General features: G+C 40.1%; 1 long non-coding RNA gene across 1 annotated transcript; it reads right to left on the bottom strand.

Moving 5' to 3' along the window:
- Positions 1-550: 550 nt before the first annotated feature.
- On the bottom strand, positions 551-8,388 carry LOC140505554 (uncharacterized). The gene is made up of 2 exons (XR_011967562.1): positions 7,671-8,388; positions 551-611 (listed from the first exon to the last, which is right to left on the bottom strand). It is a non-coding gene; the product is annotated as an uncharacterized lncRNA (long non-coding RNA).
- Positions 8,389-8,862: the final 474 nt, after the last annotated feature.

Here is an 8,862-nt window from a genome sequence, read left to right as displayed (position 1 = left end):
TCACAGAATAATTTTCAAAGGCCCTTGTAATTAAAGAAAATGTTAAATTTTATTTAAAGGTTAGTGAAAATAAGGATGTATTTTTTTTTTAATCCAAGTTTGTGGATACCCTGAAATCTATCTAGAGATTCATGGTGGTTGCTGTTCAGCAACGTCTGACTCTTCATGACATCATTTGGGGTTTTCTTGGCAAAAATACTGAAGTAGTTTGTTATTTCCTTCTTCAGCTCATTTTACAGATGAAGTAACCCAGGCAAACAGGGTTAGGTGACTTGCCCACCTAGTAAGTGTCTGAGGCTAGATTTGAACTCAGGAAGATGAAGCCCAGCACTCTAATCATTGTGCCACATAGCTGCCTTGGAGATTCATGGATCTTAGGCCCAAATCTCCAGACTTAGAGTACGAAGCAAAGCTTCATGGTGTTGGCTGAATATGGGTCACAGGAACCAGGGAGGGAATGTCAGGATAGTGTGGGGTAGATGGGAGAATAGTGACTGTGTGGGATGGCTCAGGTCCCTACATAAATCAATTACTCAGAGGCCTCTCAAAGTGATGACAGAAAAGAGTTTTATTCGATTCTCGAGAATCTGGACAATCCCACAGCAGTTCACCTGGAGTAGGAAAGCCGAAGATAAAAATCAGGACAGTGATTTATAAACCCTAACGCAAGTCCCTCCTCCCCCCACTGACCATTATCCTCATTAGCTGAGGATATGGTCTTACATTCTAGACACGAGATCTAACCAATCCCTTTGAAATGAAGACATCGAGGAATTACGCAAGTTTTGTCCAATCATTGAGACCCCAGTACACCACACAGTTTTATACCTTATATGGAACTATTCTATTCCAAAAACACTGCAGCCCCGAGCCTCCAGGCCCCACCTCACCCTTGGGAGAAAACCACAATCTGAGGAGTCTTCACCAAGTCTATCCCACTCAATCCCTCCTCTTATTTTATCAGCCTGAAGACTTCTCACGGATGTTTTAACCAAAGTTCTGTAACATAATCTCACACTGTCTATTAATCTCCTCATCCCAATCAGGATCATTCATGTCTCTTGTCTCCACAGGTACCCAACCTTCCTTTTTTAATATCATCAGTCGAATGGCTCCTTCAGTCCTTTCTTCTACTCTAACAAGTTTTAGTAAAGAATTTCTAACTATTTTAGTAATTAGTGAAATCAAACAAGGTAGACAAATAGGAAATAATACAATACCACTAATTGCTATAAGGCCAAACCACAGTAACCTCTTCCACCAGCTCCCCTCAAACCAGGACCACCAGGATGTATTGAAAGGGGAGCCCCAAGTTTGTATGGGAACATGAGCAACCTTCCTGATATTCTTGGTGATCTCTTTCACTATCCTTACATTATCATCAATTTTTAAGCAACATGTAGATAAATTGAGCTTCCCACAAATTCCTCCTTCTTCTGCAAGTAACTAATCTAAGATTAATCTATGTTGCAGTACTGCTTCCCTAGTTTGTGTGGCTTGATCAGCCAGTAAGTCCAAAGCCTTTGCTGTTTGATTGGTTATAATTTCAACTACTGCTTGAAGTCTGATTAGTCTGTTTAATAGATATATAGGGGTTCTATAACCCCAGCTCCCATCTTGAGCCCAAGTTGCAGGCCCATACTCTCTGATTATCCTCTCAGGAGGCCAAGTATCGCCCCACCCATTTGCATTTCCAGTCTGAGTGAGGGAGGTGTCGATGTTCCTCTTTCTTTTTGCTAGATCATCATATAGAGGAACCCCTGGATGCTGTTTCCCTGATTCATTCTTTCTACTTTGCCTGAGGAAGGAGAATGCCAGGGAGTGTGAAACTCCCCCAAGTAATCTCCAGTGCTTTTATTAATGACTGCAAAACCTTGGCAGTAAAGTGAGTGCCTTGGTCCGAATCTATCCTCTCCACCATGCCATACCGTGGAATTATCTGTTCCAATAATATCTTACTAACTGAGGAGGCAGTAGCTCGTGATAAGGGAAAGGCTTCTACCCATGAGGTCAGGTGATCTACTATGACTAGCAGGTATTTGAGACTGCCCACTGATGGTAGTTCGGTGAAGTCCACCTGAATGCTTTGGAAGGGTCTGTATCCCGGGGGCCTGCCCCCTTTGGGGGGGGGGGGATGGCGTTGAGCAGTCTTATTTGTCCTTCGACAAATCAGACAACCCTCCACCAATTGTCTGGCCAGTGTGTATAAGCCCGGTGACACAAACTTTGTCAATACAGCATCACACGGGTTTTGGACATCCCAATGACTACCTTGATGTAGGTATTGCAAGACTCATCTCATCCCTGCCTTGGTCAGTACCTCACGGCCATCCGGGAGAAACCAGCGCCCTCCTTCTGTCTCCTTGGCTCCCAAGTCTTGAGCCTTTTTCTTCTCTTCCTGAGTATAGGATGGGGAGGGGAGATTGGGAGGCAAAGTAGGAATTAATACCAACATTGCAGTCTGTCCAGGTTCCTTTTCCCCAGCCTTCCTCGCTTCCTCATCAGCAAGGCGATTACCTCTAGCCTCAAAGGTATTCCCTATTTGATGTCCTTTCACATGCACAATAGCAATTGCTTTGGGCAACAGTAAACTACTCAATACTTTAGTCAGTAGGGTGGTATGAGCTAGTTCCTTTCCCTTACTATTTACCATTCCTCTTTCTTCCCAAATTTTTCCAAAAACATGTGCTACTCCCCAAACATACTTAGAGTCTGTATATATATATCCTTCTTTCCCTTCTAATAATTTTAAAGCTTGATGCAAAGCATACAGTTCACAAGTTTGTGCTGACCAAGTCTTAGGTAAGCTACTAGCTTGTACTAGAGAACTTCTATCTCCATCTATTATGGCATACCCATTCTGTCTCTTTCCTTCTATCACCCGGGAGGACCCATCTATAAACCAATTCACTCCCTCAAACAAAGGGGATTCTTGTAAATCCTCCCGCACTTTTGTCTGATAATCAGTTATATCCAAACAGCAGTGTTCCAAATTTACAGGTTCCTCGGGTGAGGCTGACAGAAAACTAGCTGGATTAAGGTTATGGTCTTGGGACAGTATTAAATCATCCTTTTCTAATAATATGGCCTCATACTTTAAAATTCTTGAATCTGTCAGCCATCTCCCAGCTCTCTGATTTAAGATAGATCGCACCTGATGAGGTACACTCACAATCAAACAGCCTCCAAAAGTGATTTTTCTACTTTCTTCTACTAGGAGGGCAGTGGCTGCCACAGCCTGTATGCAAGTTGGCCATCCTTTTCCAAATTCTGTGTGTTCTCACACACGCTTCAAATGGAGCTTTAATACTGACAAAGTGTGTCTCCAAGCATGAAGCTTGAGAGTTATTAACTAATAGCAATAATTATAAATGAAAGTAAACAACTTTAAAATTTTAAATGCAATAACCTTCCATAACTTTGTCTACTGGCTTCCCAATCATGCTAAACATTTTCTGAATTGGTATGGGGGAATAGATAGTTCAAGGTTCAACTTACCCATATTCCTCCCCTCCTCTTATTTTTCCTTTTTCCATACCTAAATCCAATCAATAAATACCTCTTCACATTCTTTCCCTTATGAATCCTTCCCTTCATCTATCTTCCTTTTATATGAATATGGGAAGAAAGCAAAGTTGACTGACGCATTAGCAAATTACAGGGGGGCAGTCCCCTTGTCATAAGTACAGATACAGAGATTTAAATTAATGAACTGTCCATTTAGAGGTTCCATCTCATACAGCAGTCTGGGGAGAAATATCATCTTATGCAATTTTCTGATCTGGATGCTCCTTCAAACAGTCGTCAGCACAGCATCTCAGCATCTTCTTTTCTTTATCTTCTTGTAGAAATCCAGATGTCCACTCTCCTACAGAATTGAACTTAATACCATCTTAGATTACCAATCCTATCATTCTTACAAAAATCGAAATTGAAACTTTGACAAATTATCATTTTTTTTTTAAAGAAAAATAAGAAATTCACATTAAAATGCAGCTTCTACATTTCACAGCAAGTCATTATTCATTCCCTCATTAGGAAGATGAGATTTCACTAAGGAGTCAACACCAGGCTCCAGTACTTATATAAATACAATAAATAATCATTCTTAACACAGTGCATATCACATCATAAAACAATTCCAACTTCTGATCATGTGATGCTTCTTTTAAAGCATTTACAATATAGTCTACAAACCATTTTTCATTTAGCATTAACCAACTAGGACAAAATAATAACTATGCATGCTAGCCTCACAAGCCCTTAACCTAATCATCTCCACACCATTACTAAGAATTAGAGGACCCTAACTTATTGTTGTTGTTCTAAAGTCCTAAACCTGTTAGCTCAATGTTAGACTTAACCTCAGATGTTCCCCTACCAACAATCTATTATTCAACAGATCTGGTATTATTACTTACAAAACTTCTGATTTTAGGAATTTGCCACTAAGAGTAGGGACATTGAAGGGAAACAACATCTCCCTCACTTCATGTCAATTCCAGGCAGGAGTAGATTGTCAACTGGCGTTCAGCCAGGCTTCAAGTCTGCCAGGTGTCAGTGGGGAAATTGAGTCAGGAAAATCCTACCTCAGCCCAGACTGAACAGTCGCTCTCCCGACCTTCCCATGAGATCACCTTTTTGCAGTTCATACCAGCATCTCACAGGCTTATTGGCATCATGGATCAGTGGCTCAGACCACCTCTCTTGCTATCCACACCTGGAGTTAGACTCAGAAAAACAGTCAGTTAATAGTCCCACAAAAATCTTAAAATAGCAAGCTCCAATAATCAGTTTCAGACATGACTAATTTCACATTGGCCAAGGAACATCTCTGAAGCAGGTTTAAGTAGCCTACATGCCTTCCTATACATGTTCTAGTTCCTGATTGAATAACAATCATAAGTCATTGCTCTAATAGATTTATATCTGTTTCCCAAACTACTTTATCCCTTTCTAACCCTGCTCAATCTAAAAGAATGAGCTACACATGTGATAAGTTCAAACACTAACTTGAATTTTTATGTTCATGTACTGAATTCAAATCAAAACAATCATTTAACTTTCAATGCCAAATATTACCAGAGGCTACCTACCTCTAAGAAAATTAGACTGAAATTCTTTCCCCAAACTGAAGATGCCTCTGATTTAGTCTCAGTAATTAATTCAGTTAATTGTTTTAATACTAATTGCTTTTACATCATTTTGTAACCTGTAAAGATCTCACTCCAAGTTGGGACCTTTGTCCATTACCCCAAAAAGTTTTAGTCCCATTTGTCTAAAGGCCTTGGAAAACCTCACCTTGAAAACTCCTTGGTTTTTCCACGTGAACCGGCTCTCCTAAGGTCCACTCTTATCACTATAGCCAAGTCTATTCTACTTCCCACTCTTAATTCTATCAGTCCAAATCTCCAGTTTACTGGCCACTCCCATCAAGACCATTCCTGGAACTCCCAGACCACCTGGCCCCCCCCCCCCCTTTTTATAAGGGATTCCTTTCCTTGAATCCCCCTGTAAATAAAATACAATTACAGCTAACTTTGAATCCCAATTTTGTTCTGTGTAACAATGATACAATATCTATTTATTCTCATTAGATTTAGAAAGAATGTCCCCAGGGATTTTATTTACTTCTTAGATCTTAAATTTGCCCTAAAGAGCCAATCACTGAAGATCATTTCTTATACATTTTCAAATTCTCACCAAAGCAAGTTCTATATACAATCTCCTCAGCTGCTGGGGCTGTACTTGTTACTAGCCTGAGGACTGCTTCTTTCCCCCACATATTCACACAGTGTACCAGCTTTAGGTTTTAGCATTAGAATTACAAATGGCAAACATAATTTTGTAAGTGGTAACAAATTGTTTTAGCTATGAACCCGAACAATAAATTTCAGATGACATCAATTGTATTTTCATATCCTATTAGAGAAACTAAATTCTTCCCACTTTTGTAACTTACAAATATGAATTGGATAGGCCTTTCAAAAACCCATACGAAAGATTTTACAAAGTATTTCTTAATACAGCAAATATTTCTTCTCTTATGAACAGTTTACAATTTATCACAATCCCCTTGAAACTAATTGACAGAAATCACAAGACCTAAATCCACAGCCTTTTCATATTTGCCCATAAACTTTCTTTTACAAAAATAACTTTAGAGTAAATGCTTGATTCATGGCAAAAACAATTTTAGCTAAAATTTCCTTTTCAACAACAGAAATCAACTTTTAACATAATACATGCTCAGATGAAATAGGCTTGAAAATCACACCTATATATATATATATATATACCCGTACATTTTTAAAGCATTCTCATTTTCTTAATAAGAATGCTACAACAAGAAAACTCTTACAAAAAAAAACAATTCATAACAACTCTTTTTAACCAATTCACAAACTAGCTTAACAATGCAAATTCTAATACAATATTTAGATGGATTACCTAAAAATTTAAACTTATTTAAGTTTACTTAAAACTTAAAAGAAGCCATTAACCTATTCAGCTCTTTCTAAGTTTCAAATTATCAAATTTCTATTACATCTTTTTAAAACCCCAATCTATTAGATTAATGTTGCATCTAACAAATACCTATCCTTTTGTTAATGGAGCTAACATTTTTGGCAGAAATGCTGCTGGGTGTCTCTGCCCTCCTCTTATTTGTGCCAGGATTCCCAAGGCCACCCCTTTCTGGCCCTCCCACCCTGCAAAGAAAAAGAAAAACCTAAACTTATTGTCTTTTTACTTTAAATGCATTGTCTGGCATCAAATATATTGACCTAATTAAACCTAAATCCAAAACTCTCAGCTCTAAGTTGCTTACTTGAGATTTTTTTTTTCCTTTCTCTCTCCTTGTCCCTCCGCCCCTCTGAAACTAGTCTGGAGGGGCTGAAGAAAGGGAGTAACAGGAATTTCAAGGACAGTTCAGCTCAGCCTTTCTGCTCCTGCTGGCTGGCTGGCTGGCTGGCTAAATTTACAACCTTATCAGATGAAAACAGAGACACACAGACTTTCATTCACACAGAAATACCAACACAACATATACAGACAAAACATTTAACAGAATAGAATAGGACATATAGGTTTAAATTTTTGTCACACCCAGTCCTCGGAGGAACCACATTTGGGCCAGATTGTGCCTCCTCCTCCTCCGATGTCTTTTCACCCCATATGAAACAACAATACTTAATCATCTTCTTCTACATTCTTTTCTCTATAATTTTGGTAATTCATGCCAATTTTGTAATCGGTTTCCCAAGGGACTATTTACCGGTATTTCTTCCTGACTCCACTCCGAAGCTCTATTCCTGGACTGCTTTTGTCCCATTTTGGTCGAGGGTTGTCGCCAACACCTCCGAGTCTGAGACTCAACGAATTATGCTAGCTCCCTTGCTAGCTTCTCCTGCTGGCTCCTTTGGTCGAGGGTTGTCGCCAACACCTCCGAGTCTGAGACTCAACGAATTATGCTAGCTCCCTTGCTAGCTTCTCTTGCCAGCTCTCAGGTGAGGGTCGCCCGTCACCAACAGTCACCCAGCAAACGTTTTTGGGGGGGGCCCTTCACCCTGGGGTCCCGCAGTCCACTAATTTGGTTGGGAGTCGTCACCTTCTCCCCGAGTCTATCTAAGACTCAACGAATTGACCCCCAGACCCCCCCCCGCGCTTACCGCTGGGTTGTATACGCGTACAAGTTGCCTGACTGCAAACTTCAACACCAACTGGTTGGCATTTTTACACACTTCACAGCTTCGGAGTCTTTGGAGTCCTTATCTCTATTCTTTTCTGTCTTCACTGAGTTCCTCTGCTTCAGGTCGTTACCTTGCAGAGAGGGAGGCCCGGCAGCTCCTTTCAAGGACAATGGGGAAATCTCCCCACGGGCGCCCAAGTCCTTGGACTGAGCTGTCAGCCGTCTCTCAGAAAGGTCACAGATCCCGGTACGTGCCCCCAAACTGTGTGGGATGGCTCAGGTCCCTACATAAATCAATTACTCAGAGGCCTCTCAAAGTGATGACAGAAAAGAGTTTTATTCGATTCTCGAGAATCTGGACAATCCCACAGCAGTTCACCTGGAGTAGGAAAGCCGAAGATAAAAATCAGGACAGTGATTTATAAACCCTAACGCAAGTCCCTCCTCCCCCCACTGACCATTATCCTCATTAGCTGAGGATATGGTCTTACATTCTAGACATGAGATCTAACCAATCCCTTTGAAATGAAGACATCGAGGAATTACGCAAGTTTTGTCCAATCATTGAGACCCCAGTACACCACACAGTTTTATACCTTATATGGAACTATTCTATTCCAAAAACACTGCAGCCCCGAGCCTCCAGGCCCCACCTCACCCTTGGGAGAAAACCACAATCTGAGGAGTCTTCACCAAGTCTATCCCACTCAGTGACGAATATGATTTATTTTCATTTAGGATTTTATTTTCCCCCAGTTACATGTAAAAGCAATTTTGAACATTCATTGATAAAATTTTGAGTCCCAAATTCTCTCCCTTCCTCCCTCCCCTCTCCACCCCATTGAGAAGGCAAGCAATTTGATATCAATTATACAGTATAGTCATGAAAAACTTGAAAAAAAATTTCCGTAACAGTCATGTTGCAAAAGAAAACATAGATAAAAAGAACCCTCAAGAAAAATAAAGCAAAAAACACATGCTTCAATCTGTATTCAGACACCATCAGTTCCTTTTCTGGGGATGGATAGCACTTTTCATCCTAAAGTCCTTCAGAGTTGTTGTATTGCTGAGAATAGCTAAGTCAACCAATATGATTTCTTATTTCTTCTTTGTGCTTTTCCACTAAATTATGACACATTTTAGGAACTCTTAAAGTAGTATGGAAAGATTAT

The sequence above is a fragment of the Notamacropus eugenii genome, chromosome 5, assembly GCF_028372415.1.
Source record: "Notamacropus eugenii isolate mMacEug1 chromosome 5, mMacEug1.pri_v2, whole genome shotgun sequence".
In the NCBI taxonomy this organism is placed as follows: Eukaryota; Metazoa; Chordata; class Mammalia; order Diprotodontia; family Macropodidae; genus Notamacropus; species Notamacropus eugenii.
The sequence above is the reverse complement of the archived record's forward strand: the minus strand, read 5'-3'. Positions and strand labels throughout refer to the sequence as shown.